The following is a 21,293-nucleotide window of genomic DNA, read 5'->3' as shown; positions in this document are numbered from 1 at the left end:
ATGTGGCTCATGAGGCAGGTTCAAAGTGAAGGGCATAATATCAGATAGTAACAGATTTTAAAAAGAGAAAAAAAAATAGTAATATCTGGACAATTAGAATGCACATCATGAGATGGTAAATGTGAAGTCAAAGAGAAAAAGTCCCATGAATGCAATGGACAAAAAGATCCAGATAAAAATCCACAACTTTCTAAACCAACGGACCGACCAACAAGTATAAATTTTGCGTCGCGTGTGTGGCTCAGTCAGTTAAGTGTCTGCCTTCAGCTCAGGTCATGATCCCAGGGACCTGGGATTGAGCCCCACATCCAGCTCCCTGCTCAGTGAGAGTCTGCTTCTCCTTCTCCCTCTGTCCCTCCCCCCACTCGTGCTTTTTCTCTCTCTCTGCTCTCACTTTCAAATAAATAAATAAAATTAAAAAAAAACTACAGGAGAAATAAAATCCTCGAGTGGCAAATTTTCACAGCCCTCTCTCAGCAGCCCCCAAATTAGTAAGGATGCAGAAGATTTGGACAGTTAAAACATCGGAAAGTAGAAGTAGATACATAATCATATAAAGTACATATGATATGGAGATACAAAATAAAGACATAAAATATATGTATAATGTACATTTAGATATTAGATAAAATAAACGGTAAAAATGAAACAATATTCTACATTCATTTAAAATGAATATATACAGATACAGAACTATGTATATATATTAATACATACATTTATACGCAGAAATCTATAGGTTATTTTACTAAACAGATAAAAGAGAGTCATTATTTTTAAGGACATATCATATGTTCATAAAATTTAACCATGGATTGGACAGAAAGCAAGTGTCAATATATTTCAGAAGAGTGAAACCCACAAAGGATATTCTTTGATCACAATTGCAAATGTGCTGGATCATTGAAGAAATAATACCTAGCATTTCCACATATTTTTGGTAATTGAATAGCCTATTGAACACAACCACAGAAGGAAATCTCAAAGGAAAAATCAGTATGAACTGAATAAACATGATAGTTAATATATGGCAGTAAAATAGGCCTCCTTCTGTCCTGGGAATTTGCCTTTGGATAGAAAGATTTATGGTGTTCAAATCATCCCATACTAATGGAGAAGTTGTTACACGTTAAACATTCCTAGAAATGCCACTTAACTCTGTCACCTCATTAGGTGTCAGTGTTGGGGTTAAATTATGCACATAAATGGAAGTATGCCAAGCTGAATCTCGTGCTTGCTCTGTGTGGGATCTCCATGACAATTTTAATTCATAAAGTTCATAAACTTCTCTCTCAAGGGACTCCTGGACAACACCCAGGGAGTGTGGCACCACCAGGAACCTGAGAGAGGGTGAGGAAGAATCAGAGGGAGATAGGAGTAGAGGGAAGGGACAAAGAGGAATTGCAAGGAGGAAAGGGGGAGGCGGTCCAGGTGTGTGGAGGGGGAACCATGGGCCAGGGAGGCCCTCCTGTACCAGCGGGGCCTTGCTCAATTTCCAAAACCAGGCCCCAGGTCCTGCAGCCTGGAACTGGCACAGATGCATTGCTGATCTCGACACAGAGTATTCGAGAATAAGGTCTGTATTCTCCCTCTGGAGCTAGCAATGTGAAGCTGGATGGGGGGTTGCTATCCTCATGTCCACTGGGGATCCTGATGCAGGATGGTAGGTGGATGGTTTCAAATCCCAAGCATTCGGGGCACCTGGGTGGCTCAGTCATTAAGCATCTGCCTTTGGCTCAGGTTGTGATCCCAGGGTCCTGGGATCGAATCCTGCATCGAGTTCCCAGCTCAGCAGGAAGCCTGTTTCTCCCTCTCCCACTCTCCCTGCCTGTTTTCCCTCTCTCACTCTCTCTCTGTGTCAAAAGAAATCTTAAAACAAACCAACAAAACCCAAACAAACCCCAAGCATTCTCTTACATCCAAGCAGAAACGTTATACTTCATCATGCTTCTAGTTGTGAGTAGATGGCAATTAGTATTTTAAGGTAAATTTGGTTCCTTACCAGGCTGATGGAAACTATTTCATCCATCTGCCATGTCTAAAGCACTTTTCATTGAAAATATTATGACATGAGACATGCAGTAATTCATAATGCATGTGTAGCTACAAATACGTTTGCATTTTGACCCTGTCACCTATGTGTCCCCAAACATTTGATTGGCAAAGTCAAAAATACGCTGTCCCAATTGAGATCATGGTGCTAGTTGATGTCTTGTATAAATGGAATTTCAATATCCTGACCTGACCAGAAATTGTTCTTTTCTTAAGAGGAAGAAGAATGAAAGCAAAATTAAAATAGTGTATGGGGCGTCAGTGTTTTATGTACTAGGAACCTTTTGGTGGGTAAACCCAATCATGTGAGTTTGCATTATGGCCATTTGCAGTCTGTATTTTGGAGGGGAGTGGTGCCAGCCCTAGCCGTTTCCTAATGACATTGACAAAATCGGTTTCATTCTTCAGTGACACAGAAAGGAGAAGGAAAAGATGTCTTCGTGCCCGAGGCACTGTCACACAGACCTGTCCCGGTCTAGAGAACAGGCTTGGCGGAACCAAGCACCCTCAGTGCCTGCACCTGAGCCGCCTGGGTCTTAAGCATTGTAGTGATTCCCAGGGCAGCCGGCAGAGGGCGCGCGCGCACCTCCACCCGGGGGGGCGGTTTCCCTGCCTGCGCAGCAAGCGCCTGCTGTCAGAGGACGCCAGGGCGCTACCTGAGCCAGGGTGCCTCAGGGCAGGAGGGGTTTCTGCCGCCCCCTGAGAACCCAGCGCCCCTCCGAGAGCCAGGGCCGTGTTTCCAATAAGTTCTGCAGCCGCCCCGGGGAGAACCTGGGCCCTTTGCAGCATCTTGGTGCCTTCTGAGGAGCAACGGAGAAGCTGCCTTTTTGGCTGAGTGCTGAGAAGGGGGCTAGGGCGGCTTCCCCAGGACATGCTGGTAGGTGAGCAGCACAGTCGCTTGCATTTTGGGGGCTGTTATCCTGGTTTGGTCCTTATTTTCCCTGAGGGTATTTGAACAAGAGGTATTTTACTCAGGGATCCCTGGATTGAGGGGTCCTGCGACGCCACGTTAGGGTTGCTGTGGTTGGTTTGTTACAGAGGCAGGCTTCTTTCTGGGGAGAAATCCTGACTCAAATTAGGGGAAGGGGAGCAGCATTTAGTTAGGAGGTGAATACACTAACTGCTGACTCTCAGGACCTTCTAGAAGAATGAGCTGGGATCCCACATTCTGATTTCTGCTGGAACCAGAGCCCCAGGTAAAAACACAAACTGCCGGCCAGTTTGTATCCTTAAAGGTAGATCCCTTCGGCTCAGGTCATGATCTTGGGGTCCTGGGATCGAGCCCCACATCGGGCTCCCTGCTCCACGGGCGGCCTGCTTCTCCCTCTCCCACTCCCCCTGCTTGTGTTGCCTCTCTCGCTGTGTCTCTCTCTGTAAAATAAATAAAATCTTAAAATAAAAAGAACCAAAGGTCCATTGGCGGCATCTGGTAGTTCAAAGTGTTGTAGCTCCTCATGGATGAGTCCTGTTAGAGGAGGTGGGGAGGTTAGAAATGAGAATAGAGTTCTGCTAGCTGGAATAGTGGAGTATCCATGTGCGAGGTCATGTCCATGTCTTCCTGTTGGGTCCCCAATTTATTTGGAGTGGTAGTGTGTGAGAGCTCCCCCTGCCCAAACCACCTGCCTGTGTTTTGTGACATTTCCTGTTATGAGTTTCAAATTTACCATTTTAAAAATTTTAGTTTTTATGTTAGTCACCGTACAGTCTGTTAGTTTTTGATGTAGTGCTCCATGATTCATTGTTTTTGTGTAACACCCTTACTCCTTCTCATCAAGATTTGCTTTGATGAGCAAAATAAAGCAGTCAGAGAAAGACAAATACTATATGATTTTACTCATCTGTGGAGTTTATAAAGAAAAAAGAAAAACCAAATGAGCAAAGAGAAGAAAAAGAGTTAAACCAAGAAACATTCTTAAGTATAGAGAACAACCTGTTGTTACCAGAGGAGAAGTGTTTGGAGGAATGGGTTGAATAGGTGATAGGGATTAGGTCATGCACTTGTGATGAGCACCAGGTGTTGCCTGGAAGTTTTGAATCACTAGATTGTACACCTGAAATGAATATAATCGTGTATGTGGACTAATTGTATATAAAAATTTTAAAAATGTTTCCTTGGAAAAATTTCTTTTTTTTTAGGATTTTATTTATTTGTATGTATGTATGTGTGTGTGAGAGAGAAAGAGAGAGGCAGAGGGAGCAACAGGCCCCTGCTGAACAAGGAGCCCAATGTGGGACTCAGTCCCAGGACCTCGGGACCATGACCTGAACCACAGGCAGGAGCTTAATCGACTGAGCCACCCAGGTCTTCCTGGAAGGCTTTCTGATCAACAGTCAAGTTCTTTATATTTCATGGTTTTGTGCTTCAGTGCCAGCAAAGCTTTTTCAGATTGGTATGTCTCATGTTGGAGGGAATGTGCATCGCAGTTGTAAACTAATCAAGTGATGCTTGAGGAACAGGGAGGATTAGAAGGCAGGAACTCTCATGAACTTCCCATGTGAAGTGTGTATTTGCCCAAGATTGAGACCAGTGAGCCAGCATCACCTCACTGGGACAGCGTTTCTACAAAGGATTGAGAGACAGCAAATACAGAATCAAAAACAAGATGACAATTCCAAACCATATGTTGGTTTTAATCCAGGACCCTAGGTCTGAAAGGAGCCAACTGAAAATATTTATTGGCATTTGTTTGGACTGAAGGCAAACCCGGAGTCCTGTATGCCTCCTGGAAGTGTCCTCCTCCAGTGGCTAGGAGCGAAACAGTCAAATACTGTGGGAATGCACTGAATGAAATCATTGAGCACATTTGGGAACATAGAGTACACTGAAGAACATGAAGTAATAGAGAACTTGTTGTAAGAATAGGAATACTGACAGGAGATTTCAAAACAGTATTGTTACTTCAAAAGAATTGATTAGAACTATATGGGTTATCAGTAATGGTCTGTTGTGTTGTAAATTCAGAAGCTATGCATTTGGATTAGAATCAGGATTCAGTTAGTAGTGTCGGTAAAAGACAGACTTTTGAGGTGCTGCCTCCGTGTCTTCAAAAGCAGTTGCCGTAGCTGACCTGGCATGATATTTATCCTTGTCCTCCTTATATAAGGACCATCAGGAAAGCATGAAAAGTCTGCCCCAGTTAGAGCAGTTTGCTGAAAATCGTCACAGGGAGTCAACAGTTGATCTGTCAGTGTGAAGCAGCTGTGAGGGGTTTCATATGTGAAGGAGGGGAGAAGAGTGCCAGGGTTGAGGCTATTGGAACCAGAAAGAGTTATGTGAGGAGTGGTAAGCAGGAGGATTTCATAGGAGGTGAGGTGACTGGAAAATGTTGAGTGTGAGGAGAATTCAGAAGGGCTTCTACTACATGGGGCCCAGGGATGGTTAAAGGGGAGGGTGTGATGAATTCTTCACTGGTCTTTTCCCAGAGGGCCGTGGCGGGAATGGCTTTGAGGTAGGGGGTACATCCCCCAGCCACAGCATCTACCTGTTGATTCTAATACTCTATGGGCTGATGGTGGTCCCGGAGTTTGGTGTTGAGCACTCCAAGGGCATTCCCTTGCCTGTCACATAGAGAGAGGGAAAAGGGAAGTTGATAATTAGGAAGTTGAAGGTCAGGGTCTGTTGTTAGACTTTGGTTTAAGGTTTCAATGTCTATGCCATCCCCCTTTTTCTGAATAATTGTGTTAGGTTTGTCATTTTTTAGTAAACTGTATAGCAGCTGAGCCTTAAGAGATAAGTTTGGAATCCATTGTTGACAGTACCCGGACAGTCCAAGAAAGCCTGGTCATTGGTGCTTAAGGTTGTGGGAAATCGAGGATGCCTTGAGTCTACCTGTTTCCAGCTGTCGTCCTTGTTCTGAGAGCAGGTGTCCTAAATACCTAACCCGAGTTTGAGCAAACTGGAGTTTTTCTTTGGAGACTGGATGTCCCTTTGAAGGCCAAAAGTTTTCACAGGGGGATGATGTCTTCCTGTGCAGAGGTGTGAGGAGGGGAGCAGAGATGCCAATCACCTACATATTGTAACAAAGGAGAGCCCACAGCACACTTTTTATCATCCAAGTCAGCCATTAAGGTTTGTAGGAAATAGGAAGCATTCTGTGAAACCATGGACCCTTACAGTCCAGGTGTATTGCCATTCTCTAAGGTCAATGCAAGTGATCGTGGCAGTCCTTATCAACTGGAATACTAAATACATCACATTGGTCAATTACAGTGAGGACTTTGGTGTCAGTTGGAATGGATGTCAGAGTGGAAGGGTTGGGAATAAGAGGATGGCGAGCGTCTACAGTGTTAATTATTGCTTAGAGGTCTGGACAAAGTCCCGTCCCCAGTGGTTGGGTTTTCTGCCAGGTATAATAGAGGTGTTACATGGATAGGTGCAAGGGAACATGAGGCCCTGATCCTTGTAACCCTCTATTAGGGGGTTGATGCTTTGAAGGGCTTCTTAATTTATAGAATTTACTCTGTTGAACTACACCATTATTATACCATTAGACTATAATTTTGACTGTTTTGTCCTAAAGAATATTGTTGTTTAAAAATATTGTTTCTCCATCAACTGCAATTTTGTTTCTCCCTCTTCTAGGTAAAGACTCAAACATTTGAAGGTAAGATTTCAGTGTTCTGTTTTCCTGGTAGTCTTTTCCTTTTTTATTTTTTTTAATTAAATTTTATTATGTTGTTAGTCACCGTACAATACAGCATGAGGTTTTCATGTATTGTTCCATGATTCATTGTTTTCATATAACACCCAGGGCTCCATGCATTCCATGCCCTCCTTAATACCCATCACTGGGCCAACACATCCCCCCACCCCTCTCCCCTCTGAAACCCTCAGTTTGTTTCCCGGAATCCATAGTCTCTCATGGTTTGTCCCCCCTCTGATTTCCCCCCTTCATTTTTCCTTTCCTTCTCCTAATGTCCTCCATGGTACTCCTTATGTTCCACAACTAAGTGAATCCATATGATAGTTGACTTTCTCTGCCTGACTTATTTCACTTAGCATCATCTCCTCCAGTCCCATTCATGTTGATGGAAAAATTGGGTATTCATCCTTTCTGATAGCTGAGTAATATTCCATTGTGTTTATGGACCACATCTTCTTTATCCATTCTTCTGTTGAAGGGCCTCTCGGCTCTTTCCACAGTTTGGCTCTTGCGGACATTGCTGCTATGAACATTGGGGTGCATATGTTCCATCTTTTCACTGCATCTGTGTCTCTGTGGTAAATACCCAGTGGTGAAATTGCTGGGTCATAGAGTAGCTCTATTTTTAATATTTTGAGGCACCTCCACACTGTTTTCCAAAGTGGCTGTACCAACTTGCATTCCCACCAACAGTGTAAGAGGGTTCCCCTTGCTCCACAACCTCTCCAACATTTGTTGTTTATGGCCTTGTCACACTTTGCCAGTCTAACTCATGTAAGGTGGTATCTCAATGTGGTTTTGATTTGGATTTCCCTAATGGCTAATGACGACGAACATTTTTTCATCGGTCTGTTAGCCATTTGTATGTCTTCTTTGGAGAAGTGTCTGTTCATGGTCCTCTGCCCATTTTTTTTTACTTGATTATTTTATTTGGGTTTGAGTTTGAGAAGGTCTTTATAGATCTCGGATATCAGCCCTTTATCTGTAGTGTCCTTTGCAAATATCTTCTCCCATTCTGTGGGTTGCCGGATAATCTTTTTTTTATGTAAAGATTTTATTTATTTGATAGACAGCATGAGCAGGGAGAAGGGGCAGAGGGAGAGTGAGAAGCAGATTCCCCTGCTGAGGAGGGAGCTCAACACGGGTTTCTTTCTTTCTTTTAATATTTTATTTATTTATTTGACAGAGACACAGCGAGCGATAAAGCACAAGCAGGGGGAGTGGGAAAGGGAGAAGCAGGCTTCCTGCTGAGCAGGCAGCCTGATGCAAGGCTCAATCCCAGGACCCTAGGATCATGACCTGAGCCAAAGGCAGACGCTTAACGACTGAGCCACCCAGGCGCCCCGCCTGGTAATCTTTTCTTAATACAACAGTTTCATGTAGTTTCTAATCCAGGTAGAAGTAAATACATTGACTTATCTGGTCTAGTTAGCCCCTTAACTCTTCACAGTTGCTTTTCTTGGTTTGAGGCCCAGGTGACAGCACAGGTTGGGTTGCCACCAATTGAGACAGGTGACCATGTGGAGGAACAGACTACACAATTAGGGAGAAGCAGATGAGTAACCCTGGTTAGAAATGTTTAAGAAGCCAGTGACTATGTGAGTGAGAAACTTGGCAGCTGTACGTTCACATGACTTGGCTATTGGGGAAATGTACAGATTAAGGCACTCTGAGCCTGTCAGGAAGCTCAAGGCTTAGAGAAGAACCGAATATTGCCAAACAAAGTGTGTGTCACAAGAGAAGTTTAAGAAGCGTGTGTTATGAGTCTTGAGGGGAGGGAGACTAAGGCCAGTGGAGAGAGAGGAGAAGTGGACAGGATGCAAAATGGGGATAATGAATTGTGTATGGGCTTCAGGGACTGTGATGATTAAGTGACCTGGCACATATTAGGCCCTCAAATGCTGGCGTTTCTATGGTGAATACAGTATTGATGGTATAGAAGAGGTGACCTCTGGGCCACAGAGCTCTCCCAATGTACAGAAACATCAGTTTGCAGTTTGGGGTCCAGCAGTAGAATTAAATCCATGTGAGAAGATTCTGGAGTCTTGGGCCCGGTTCTGGGTGCTTTACATCTCCTATCCACTTGTAAGGTGAGCGTTTCCTGGGTGTTGTTTACCAGTAATGCAGGTGGTGACGTTTGCATTTTGGCCCTTCAACATCTTGTGATTTAGGAAGATGAGGAATTAGCCGGCGACTCTAGCCACTAGGTGGTAAAGCAGACATTGCACCCAAGTGTGTTTGATTCCAAGACCATGTCCATCTGCGCGTCCCACTCTGGTTCTCATGGAGGAGACTCTGCTGGGCAGCAGAAAGACATTGGAGGTCTCTGAGTACCAAACAAGTGACATTTAGAATAATTATTCTCCCTCTATTTTTCAAAGGGCCGGGGGTGAAAGTGGGGGAAAACCTGGAAGGACTTAGGTGGGTTATTTTTTTTTTTATTTAAAGATTTTTGTTTATTTATTTGAGAGAGAGAGAATAAGAGATAGAGAGCACGAGAGGGAAGAGGGTCAGAGGGAGAAGCAGACTCCCTGCTGAGCAGGAAGCCCGATGTGGGACTCGATCCTGGGACTCCAGGATCATGACTGGACCTGAAGGCAGTCACTTAACCAACGGAGCCACCCAGGCGCCCCTTAGGTGGGTTATTTTTAATAGGGATTTTGATTTTTAACCTCTGTTTTTAAATTAATTGCACTGATTTATTTATTTGATAATGGAGGACAGAATATAAGGAAATAGGGTACTTGATTTTTCTCCATTTCTCTGCCGGTGATGACAGCAATTTGAACTGTTCATATATTCTAAGATGAGTGTTGCTTAATGATGGGATATTAGGCTAAAAGCTTTTACTGTGTTTCCCCAAAAGATTAACCTCATTGAAATGAGGTTCTTATTTTCATATTTGTTTCCAACATTTAATGCTGCTAACTGAAACGTGCTTTCTTCACAGACCAGAGTAATGCTCAAATGTTACATGCGCCCATTGTGCGGGATCACACACCCTTTCTGTTGATGCAGTGGGTAATTTGATTTTATTGGTTTTGGTACTCATCTTAGAGATCGCCTTTTTATCTTTCTGGTTAATTTAGATCAAATTTCTGAGAAGATTAAAAATTGCATGAAGGAAAATATAGAACTTGCAGAAACAATATGCATTTTTAACAGAAGGTAAAATCACCCCCCCATTTTTTTTCATTTTTATGGTTTCACGTGGAATGGTGTCCACTTCCAGTTCACTGATTTTGCCATCTCCTCTTTCATCCTAGTGCCCCTTTCATTCCATTCTATACCAGGCTGAATTTAAAGCAAGCATCACATATGTAAAGTATTGCTTCCTTTATTTCCATAATGACTTACCCACGGGAGATTGGTTTTGCTGTCACCATAATGTTTTGAATTCTGAATCCTCTATTATATATTTGTGTAGATCAATGAAGCAAAGAAATGTACTCAAGATACCATGTGGCCAAAGAAGCTTCCCTCTTATGGAGCCCATAGACTTAAGGTAAAAAAAAAAAAAAAAAAAAAAAATCCTTATTTGTCCTGGATTACACTCTCAAAACAGAGGTAAAAGTAACGAATATGTGTTCCTGATGTCTGTATGTTCTGTTGAAGAATGACCTGGACATACTTGAGAGCGCTAATGCAATCCTTAGTGACCTCACTCAAAGTGTGCATGCTCAGTTGTAATGTGAGAGAGATCAAAATGTCATAGTCTCATGACTGCCATATGTCTATCGTTGTGAAACTCTAGATATTGGGTAGGAAATATCTGGAGAAAAACTGAGGTGCACCCTGATGGTATCTTTCTGCACACAAGATGGGAGTTAATGGCTGGCAGGTGACTGGGGGGTGCCAGCAGTCGCAAATCCTGTGAACTCAGTTTTCCTTCCTTTCCTTCTTTTCTTTTCTCTTCTCTTCCCCGCCCCCTCCCTTCCCTTTCCCTTTCCTTCCTTCCTTCCTCCCCACCTCCCAGCTAAAATCCTTTTCCAGGGGACAATATCCTGACAGTGGAGCAATTCAGATCATTGTTTTTGTTGTTCAGCATGGTTTGCATTGTTCTCAACTAGTGTCTTTGAGGTAGGTGGCATGAGTTCCCTCGGGAACTGTAGGAAATGTCCAGTAGTTAATAGCACAGTGTTAATGACACCATGTCCTGGAAAGATGTCTCTATGACAGTGTCATGGCCCAAGGCTTGAACTGAAAATTTAGGGCTCTCAAGAGAACCTAGACAAGTCAGGAAGCCCTGCTTCATCCTTATGCGTTTAGTAGTGATGAGGAGGTCAGGCCTGGTTTCCTACATTGTAATGAAATACGCTTATGCCATCACAATCACCAGGGCCTGGGCGGACATATAGTGCATCTCATATGTGCTTTTTATATTTATTTGATGTATTGATGAGTAGCAATAGGGAACTGTGAAGAGCAGCTCAGAGCTGCTGAAGACTTGCTAGCAGGCTGACGTTTGAGTGGTTTTAGTCCCTTATTGGGGGCCGGGGGCATCAATTTGTCCCTGCGATTGGGTTTGTGGATTTTGCGTTTATGGGGAAGGTATGTGGGGACATTGGAGTCCTGCCTCTCAGATTCCTGGGAAGGAAGAAAGGCAGAATTCCACATGGGCTACGAGGTATAGATGTTTCCTTTCCCACTTAGGAAGCTGGGACTGAAAGAATGTGAGCAGGGGCAGGGGAGAAACTGAAATTAGTTGCAGAAAAGATAGGGAACCACAAGGGAGTTCAGCTCCTAACCCCAGCGGTGAACGTGGTGGATGATTCTGAAACTGGGTATGGTGTTTAGTCCAGGCTCACACACAAATAACCACCACTGTTCAGAAGACACTTACAGAGAGATTTTATATGTGAAAAAACATTTTCCAGATGTTCAATTGAAAATATTCAACAGTTAAGTTACCAAAGGTTACCTGATCCCCAATGCTGGCCAGACTATGTGGAACTGTGGTTCCCAGACATGCTTCTGGAGGTGGTGTAAATGATTATACACCTTAAGAAGCAGTTTGGTGTAGGACAAATCACATCAACAAAAAGGACCGTGCCATTTTAGAGACCCACTTGTTGTAGCCCAGAGAAACACGAGAAGGATATGAGGAAAAGGAGAATAAAACTTTATGATGAAAGATACTCATTGCAGGATAAACTAGGGAGCTGTCATGACTGGTAAGGAGACCTCATGAGCTCAGATCCCCACAAGCATTAAATAGTGAATACAAAATGACTTAGAAACAGCTTCAAGCCTACCGTATTTTGATAATTATGTGAAATAAGTCTTATATGATTGCAAAATGTATATGAGAGTTCAGTTCTCATAACAGGAACCTGGGCAGACTAAAAAGCCCTACTCCACGTTGTGCTCCACCTGATGAAAGCATTTGTCACTCGCACGAACACAAAAGAAGAGATGTAAGAACAGCTGCTGCAGGAAGAGCTCCCCCTTTCAGACACCAGGGAGCCCACAAGATCTGCCCAGTGTTTTCTGAATCCTTAGGCACCTAATGCAGATGATCAAAGGCCCACTGAATCTCTGCGCGTGGGTTTTTGATGGATGTGCTGACTCTTTCAGATCACTCTTCAGGAGAAGGTGGCTCGGGACAACTGGGTAAGAATGTTTTTCTCTCCTCCTCTTGTGCGCACTCTGCCCCAGCTGAACGTGGCTGTGTTTCTCTCCCACATCTCTGGGCTCCTGATCTGGATGGGGTGATGGCGGGGTGTAGCAGAGCAGGGAGGTTGCCCACTTGAAACACCAGTACAGGAGTTTGACAAACTTCGGTGAAGGGCATTGTGAGGTTTCTAAGGAGAAGCTGTTTCTTGTCCAGGGGAGGCCTGGGTGTGGTAATTCTTAGTGAAATTGATTCATCTCCATCTTCCAAGACCGGAAGAAATCCAAAGACAGAGACCACCAGAGGAATCGAGGAGGCAGAAACCAGTGCCAGGAGAATGTGACAAGGACATCCCTCCGTGGACAGGTAAGGAGCACGATGTGGAATGCAGCAGTTTAATTTCTGCTGCAAAATCCCCTCGATTGGCTTCTTGTTCCAGTGGACAATCGCTGTGTCTCCTGGAAATAATCACAAGAGGTTACTAGAGGAAACAGGTTGTCTCGCAGAGGTGACAGGACTCTGTTTCCTCAGAAGCCCCCAGGTAGCAGGGCTCCTTGGGTCTGTCCCTTGTGAGTGGTGGAGCTCACACTCCGCTGCTGACTGCAACCCCCCTGGAAGCAACCTCTCTGTTACAATTAACTTGAGAGTGGGTGTGAGAACAGACATGGATCAGGGCCCCTTCCACCTTGACACAATGTTGAAGGCTGTGTTTTTCTTTGATTTGAGAAAAATAACATGAATAGAATTAGAGATGAGAGACTGTATGTCCTGGTAAGCTTTCTTGATTTGTCTTTGTGGATAAATATTCCATAGACAATCTGCTTTAAAAAAACAGACATTTCTTTCCTCTTTATGGAGATCCCTTTTCCTTTTCCAAAAAATTTTTGTGTTGTCAACTACAGTTCCCCAATAGGGAAATGAATCCTTGTGTAATTTCAGTCCTCTACTGTTATTTTATTAGGTAGTGTGGTGCTAAAACTTTATAAGAAATTCCACGTAGAGTCTAATATATTAGTAATGAGGAAAGATGAATTCTTTGAGGTAATTTCTGGTCATGAATACTTACATTTCCCCTCTCAGATACATAGAGCAGATAATATACAGTAAAACACCTGAATAACCCACCCACAGCTTGTAGAAAGGACAGGTGCTGTTTGTGCTGATGACTTAATGCCTGAGGCATGGGTAATTTTTAATCTGATAAATTTTCATTTCCTGTGTTGTATATCAGGAAACCTTTGTTTCATTGTTGATTTCCAACTAGTTGATCTCTGACCTCTCCACAGTTGATTATCAAATATCTAACCAAGGCCTTCTAGAGCGTTCCTTAAGACTGAGGGAACAGGTCTCCCTCTAGTCCAAAGGGGTCACCTGAGGCATGTGGGAAACCCTCTGTCTCTCGCAAGGGAACTGAGTGTAGGAAGCAGTGTTAAGATGGTGAAAGCCATGGAGGGTTTTTGTCTTTTTCCACCCAGTCTATGCAAATCAGAATAAACCTCCATCCCTTCTCTGGCCGCTATCAAATGCAGGACCTGGTGCAGCTTCCACGGGAAACAATGTTCGGTCCTTAGTATGGACACAGAGAGGGTCAAGGTAAATGCTGTGACAATTTTACGTTGTAACTATTTCAGGAAACTTTAATCTCTTTATACAGTGCTCTCTCCTGGCCTCGTCTCTAGTTTGTGTGTTCTAGGATGTATCTAATGTATTACTTAGAGTAATTAATTACTTACAGGGACATCTTGATGGGCTAATGACTAATCAGCTGATGATCACACATAACTGTGCTGTCATACATTTGGTATCTCTTAATTTTTAGGGCGGAAAGGTGGTATCACTCAGCCAGGACCATAAGGTCTCACACACTCAAATAACTTGTAGCTGGGCTTGAGTTGAACGTTACTTAGCAACATCACGTAACCATAAGGTGTCATAAGTGGTCACAAGATAGAATTTTAGAGTAGCACGCATATGTACTTGTAACCATATACAACAGATAAAAAAGTAGCTTAACCAGCCCCCTCCCCCATAACCTTAAAAGGTACACAAATATTTACTGTTGTCCTGCCAAATCCCAAAAACACAACTAAGTATATGGAACAGATATAAGGTTAAACATCTCAAATTTTACATGTTTGACTACATAATCCCAATCACTCATAACAGCAGCATAATATTTTAGTTGAGAATCTATCTATAGACAGACAACCTTTAACTCTAAATCCCCCCTGTTGCGTAATCTTACCATGATAGGCCTAAACGACCAATGCTTAAATTTCACAACATAATACTACAAGCCATGACAGATCTTCACAAGGGACACCTGTTACTGTAGCTTAATACAGAAAGCAAGGCACTGAAAATGCTTATGTGAGTCATTAGACTCCATAAGCACAAAGGTACGGTCCTGGCCTTGCCATGAATTCTTCATAAGATCACACATGCCAGCCTCTGCCTCCCAGTGAAAATGCCCTCCAAATCACAAATGTTTAAAAGGAGCAGGGATCAAGAACATTATACAAGTAGCTCGCAATGCCTTGCTCAAGCACACCCCCATGGGATACACCAGTGATAAATTAGGCCATGAATGAAAGTTCACCTAAGCTCTGTTAAAATAGGTTTGGTAAATTTTGTGCCAGCCACCGCAGTCATTTGATTAACCCAAATTAATAGGCCTGTTTTGTAAAACGTGTTAAAGATATTTCCATAGAAAAGTTAAGACTTAACTAAGCCGTAAGAAGCTACAATGACCACGAAAGGAAGCTACGGGAGTGACTTCAATCCTTTTGACTACACAATAACTAAAACCCAAACTGGGATTAGATACCCCACTATGCTTAGCCCTACACATGAATAATTTGCTCAACAAAATCATTCTCCAGAGAACTACTAGCAACAGCAGACAACTCAATGGACTTGGCGGTGCTTTACACCACTTTAGAGGAGCCTGTTCTATAATTGATACACCCCGATAAACCTCACCACCCCTTGCTAATTCAGTCTATATACCGCCATCTTCAGCAAACACTTAAAAGGGAAAAAAAGTAAGCACAAACATTACACAGGAAGAAGTTAGGTCAAGGTGTAACCCATGGGGTGGGAAGAAATGGGCTACATTTTCTACTTAAGAACACAACACCCAGTAAAGTTTTTATGAAACTAAAAACCAAAGGAGGATTTAGTAGTAAATTAAGAATAGAGAGCTTAATTGAATTGGGCCAGGAAGCACGCATACACAGCCCATCACCCTCCTCAAGTCATAGAATCTAAATATCACATATTAAAAGCACTAAAACACAAGAGGAGACAAGTCATAACAAGGTTAGCATACTGGAAAGTGTGCTTGGGTAAACCCAAGTGAAGCTTAAATACAGCATCTGGCTTATACCCAGAAGAGTTCATAATAAAGATGACTACTTTGAACCAGAGCTAGCCCAAACAACTATAAATTACCACAAGACAAACAGTTATAAAAATATAGGAGAAATTTTAATTGGAGCTATAGAGAAAGGACCATAAGGAAATGATGAAAGAAAAATTAAAAGTACTAAATAGCAAAGATTAACACTTTTACCTTTTGCATAATCAATTAGCTAGACTAACTTAAAGAGAATTGAAGCTAAGCCCCTACCCCCCACCAAACCAGAGGAGCTACCTATGAATAAACCACCGGGTTGAACTCATCTATGTTGCAAAATAGTGAGAATATAGAGGTGAAAAACCTAACGAGCCTGGTGATAGCTGGTTACCCAGAATAGAATATCAGTTCAACTTTAAACTTTACGTAAAAAACCTAAAAACTGTACTGTAAGTTTAAAATATAGTCTAAACAGGGGCACCTGGGTGGCTCAGTCTTTAAGCATCTGCCTTTGGCTCAGGTCATGATCCCAGTTTCCTGGGATCGAGTCCCGCATCAGGCTCCCTGCTCAGCGGGAAGCCTGCTTCTCCCTCTCCCACTCTTCCTGCTTGTGTTCCCTCTCTCACTGTGTCTCTCTCAAATAAATAAAATCTTAAAAATAAAATAGAATCTTAAAAGGTACAGCTTTTCAGAAAAAGGATACAACCCTGTTTAGAGTGAATAAATACACCCATAAAGGCTTAAAAGCCATCATTAAGAAAGTGTTCAAGCTCAATAAAGTTAATACCAAAAATATTTAACTCCTTATCTAACACTGAGTAAATCTATTAATGTGGAAGCAATAATGTTAACAGGAGTAACAAGAATTCTTTCTCCTTGCATAAGCTTACATCAGAGCAGATAACCACTGAGAGTTAACAAAATAAAACGTATCTAACAAATCACTTAATCAAACTAACTGTTAATACATCACAGGCATGCAATTAAGGAAAGATTAAAAGAAGAAAAAGGAACTCGGCAAACACAAACCCTGCCTGTTTACCAAAAACATCCCCTCCAGCATTTCCAGTATTGGAGGCACTGCTGCCCACTGACATTCATTAAACGGCCACGGGATCATGACCCTGCAAAGGAGAGCATAATTATTTGTTCTCTAAATCAGGCCTTGTATGATTGGCCACAGGGGGGTTAACTCTCCCTTCCTTCCATTCAGTGAAATTGACCTTCCTGTGAAGAGGTAGGGATTAAAAAAAAAAAAAAAAAGACCAGAAGACCCTTTGGAGCTTGAATTAACTAGCCCACAGAAATTCCTCAATCTAACTGACCAGCAATAATAAACTTCTATATGGGTTCGCAGTTTAGGTTGGGGTGACCTCAGAGAACAAAATAAACTCCAAGTGATAGAAACCTAGACTCGCCAGTCAAAATATTATTTGTTCATCCAAAAAATTTTGATCAATGGAACAATTTACCCTGGGGACAACAGCACAATCCTATTTGAGAGTTCATATTGATATTGGATCAGGACATCCTAATGCTGCAGCAGCTGTTAAGGGTTCGTTTATTCAACAGTTAAAGTCCTATGGGATCTGAGTTCAGACTGGAGTCATCCAGGTCAGTTTCTATCTATTAAATAATTTCTCCCAATTCGAAAGGACAAAACAAATAAGGACTAATTATTGAAGTACCTTCGACTAATAGATGATATTTTCTTAATCTAACCAGTTGACTGTATACTCTGGTTTCTATTCAGATCGTATAGATCTTTTGCCTTTAACCAGTTGACTTTAAATCACACTCAAGACGCCTGGGTGGCTCAGTCGTTAAGCATCTGCCTTTGGCTCAGGTCCTGATCCCAGGATCCCAGGGTCCTGGGATCGAGCCCCTCATCGGGCTCCCTACTCCGCGGGAAGTCTGCTTCTCCCCCTCCCATTCCCCCTGCTTGTGTTCCTTCTCTCGCTTTGTCTCTCTCTGTCAAATAAATGAATAAAATCTTAAAAAAAAATAAAAAGTCACGCCCAAGAGAAGGGCTTGTTAGGGTGACAGAGCCTGGTAATTACATAAAACTTAAGCCTTTATTCCCAGAGTTTCAATTGATCTCCCTAACATAATGTGTGTGTAATCAGAATTCTCTCGCTAATCATTCCTAGCCTTCTCACTGTGACCTTCTGAACCCTAGTGGAACGAAAAGTAGGAGGTTAATACAAGTAAAAAGTACGAGGTATATACAATACAAGACCAAATACTGGTGGCCCGTGTGGCCTTCTACAACCCATTGCCGATGCCGTAAACCTTGTCACTCGAGAACCGCTACAACCACTCCTCTATATCCATATTTATTACGGCACCCATTTTAGCGCTAACACTTGCTTTAACTCTATGAATTCCCCTACCCACACCATACCCACTGAATATAAACTGAGGTGTGCTATTCATATTAGCTGTATCAAGCCCCTGCGTTATACTCCATCCTGTGATCGGGATGAGCCTCAAACTCAAAATATAACTCAACTGGAGCTCTTCGAGCCACAGCTCAAACAATCTCATGTGAAGGAACACTAGCAATTATCCTTTTATCAGCCCTAAAATAAATGGATCTCTCACACTATCAACACTAATCATTGCCCAAGAACACCTATGATTCATCATCCCCGCATGACCATTGGCCATAATAGGATTCATCTCAACCTTAGCAGACACAAACCAAGCCCCATGTGACCTAACAGAAGGAGTATCCAAACTAGGATCTGCGTTTAACCCTGAATATGGAGCAGGCCCATTTGCCCTATTCTTCCTAGCTGAATATGCCAACATCATCATCATAAATATTCTCAGAACAATTTTATTCTTTGGCACATTCCAAAGCCCGTATATACCAGAACCGTTATATACCGTTAATTTCACCACCAAAACTCTGCTCCTAACAATCCCCTTCCTATAAATTCGAGCATCCTACCCATGATTCCGATTATGATCAACTAATACACCTACTATTAAAACATTTTCTACCCCTCACACTAGCCTTATGCGTGTGACATGTATCCCTACCGATCACTACAGCAAGTATTCCAGCTCAAACGTAAGAAATATGTCTGAGAGAAGATTTACTTGGATAGCATAAATAAGAGAGGTTTAAAACCTCTTATTTCTAGAATGATAGGAATCAAACTTCATCTTAAGGGAAAAAAATGTCAAAAATCTGTGCTACACATTTACACCATATTCTACCGTAAATTCAGCTAAATAAGCTATTGGGCCCATACCTTGAAAAGGTTGGTGCCTATCCTTCCTAGGATAATAAAACCTAATAAAACTTATTCTCATTACCATTATAGCAACCTTTATCTCAGGAACTGTCCATGTAATAATAAGTTCTCAATGACTCATCGTCTGAATCGGTTTTGAAATAAAGATATTAGGTATTATCCCTATTTTATAGAAGAATTTACAAGCCACTGAAGCATCTACAAAATATTTAACACAGGCCACCGCATCTATGCTCCTCATAGCAATTGTTATTAACCTATTGTTCTCCGGACAATGAACATTCTCAAAAATTCCTAACCCTGTTATATCAACCACAATAACTATTGCCCTAACAGTAAAACTCGGATTGTCCCCATTCCACTTGAGTTCCAGAAGTAACACAAGGAATTTTATCATCTTCAGGCCTAATCTTGCTAACGTGACAAAAACATCACACCACTAGCCATTCTATGTGAATCTCACCATCCATCAACTCCAACCTATTAATAGCAATAGCCATTACATCCATACTCCTAGGAGGTTGACGAGGACTTCACCAAACTGAAATATGAAAAATCTTAGCCTACTCATCAATCGCCCATAGGATGAATAGCAGCCATTAGAGTGTATAACCCTATGATGATCCTTAACTTGACAGTTGACATCATAAAAACACTCACTACATTCATATGATTTATATAAAATGCATCCAAAACAACACTACCATTATCCCACACAGGAAGTAAACTACCACGTATTACCTTACTAACCTTCATATTAATACTATCACTGGGAGGCCTCCCCCCACGTTCAGGTTTCATCCCCAAATGAATAATCATTCAAGAAATAAAAAATGATAGGATTATTATCCCAGCCCTAAGAGCTATTACAGTATCACTAAACCTGTTTCTACACTCAAATAACCTACACTACAGTACTAACTATATTCCCTTCGATGAGCAATAATAAACGACAATTTGAAAATAGAAAAAAGATAACCTTCTTACCGCCACTGATTGTAATCTCAACCATATGGCTCCTACTAACCCTACTAGTATCAATTCTGGACTAGAGGTTTAGGCTAAGAAGACCAAGGGCCTTCAAAGCGCTAAGTATTATCAAACTCCCGAACTCAAATTTAAGGACTGCAAGAATCTATCTTACATCAGTGGAATGCAGATTAAACACTTTAATTGAGCTAAGCCCTTACTAGATCGGTGGGCTTCCATCCCGTGAAATCTTAGTTAACAGGTAAATACCCTAATCAGCTGGCTTCAGTCTACTTCTCCCACCACGTACGGGATAAATGATGGAAGAAACCCCAGCGGAATTGAAGTTGCTGCTTTGATTCACTGTGATATTACACCACAGAGCTTGGCATAAAGAGGGCTAAACTTCTGTTCTTAGATTTGCAGTCTAATGCTTTTCTAGACATTTTATCGATGTTCATATATCGTTGATTACATTCCACAAACCATAACCCTGGCACTCTTTAAGTCTTATCTGGTGTGTGGGCTGGCATGGGAGGTGCCACTCTTAGTCTCCTGATCTGTGCTGAATTAGTTCAGCCCCATGCTCTACTAGGAGACGACCAAGTTTATCATGGAATCTAACTGCCCATGCACACGAAATAATTTTCTTTGTAGTTCTACTGATTGGTGGTTTTGGAAATCGGCTAGGCCCTCGAATTACCGGCTCTCCAGATGTAGCATTCATCCAAATAAACAAGATAAGCTTCTGATTACTCCTACCATCTTTTCTGCTATTACTTGCCTCTTCTATTTGGAAGCAGGTGCCAGAACAGGATGAAATGTCTACCCTCCTCTGGCTGGCCGTCTAGCTCACACAGGAGCACCCGTGGATCTAACAATCATCTCACTACATCTAACAGGTGTGTCCTCAATTCTAGGCACTATTAATTTTATTACTACTATTATTAATATACCACTCCCTCCCTACAATCCCAATACCTAAACCCTTATTCACAGGATTCATCCCAATGACAGCAGTTTTGCTGCTCCTATCACTACCATATTGGCACCTGGAATTGCTATACTATTAACAGATTGAAACCTTAATACTACATGTTTTGTCGCAGCCAGAGGAGGGGACCCCAGTGTTTATCGGCATCTATTCTGATTCTTTGGACACCACGAAGTTGGTGTCCTCATTTCACAAGGTTTCAGGATAATCTCACCTACTATTCATGCAAAAAAGAGCCCTTGAGGTACGTGGGAATAGTCTGAGCAATAATATCTATTGGTTTCTTTGGCTTTATCATATGGCCCACCATAAGTTTACTGTAGGGATAGACGGTGAAACACGAGCATACTTTACATCAGCTACTATAATTATTACTATACCAACAGGAGTCAATGTA

This window comes from Eumetopias jubatus, unplaced genomic scaffold (assembly GCF_037043125.1).
Source record: "Eumetopias jubatus isolate StellerSeaLion01/CBP00866 unplaced genomic scaffold, mEumJub1_p1.0 scaffold_45, whole genome shotgun sequence".
In the NCBI taxonomy this organism is placed as follows: domain Eukaryota; kingdom Metazoa; phylum Chordata; class Mammalia; order Carnivora; family Otariidae; genus Eumetopias; species Eumetopias jubatus.
This window is presented reverse-complemented; position numbering follows the sequence as displayed.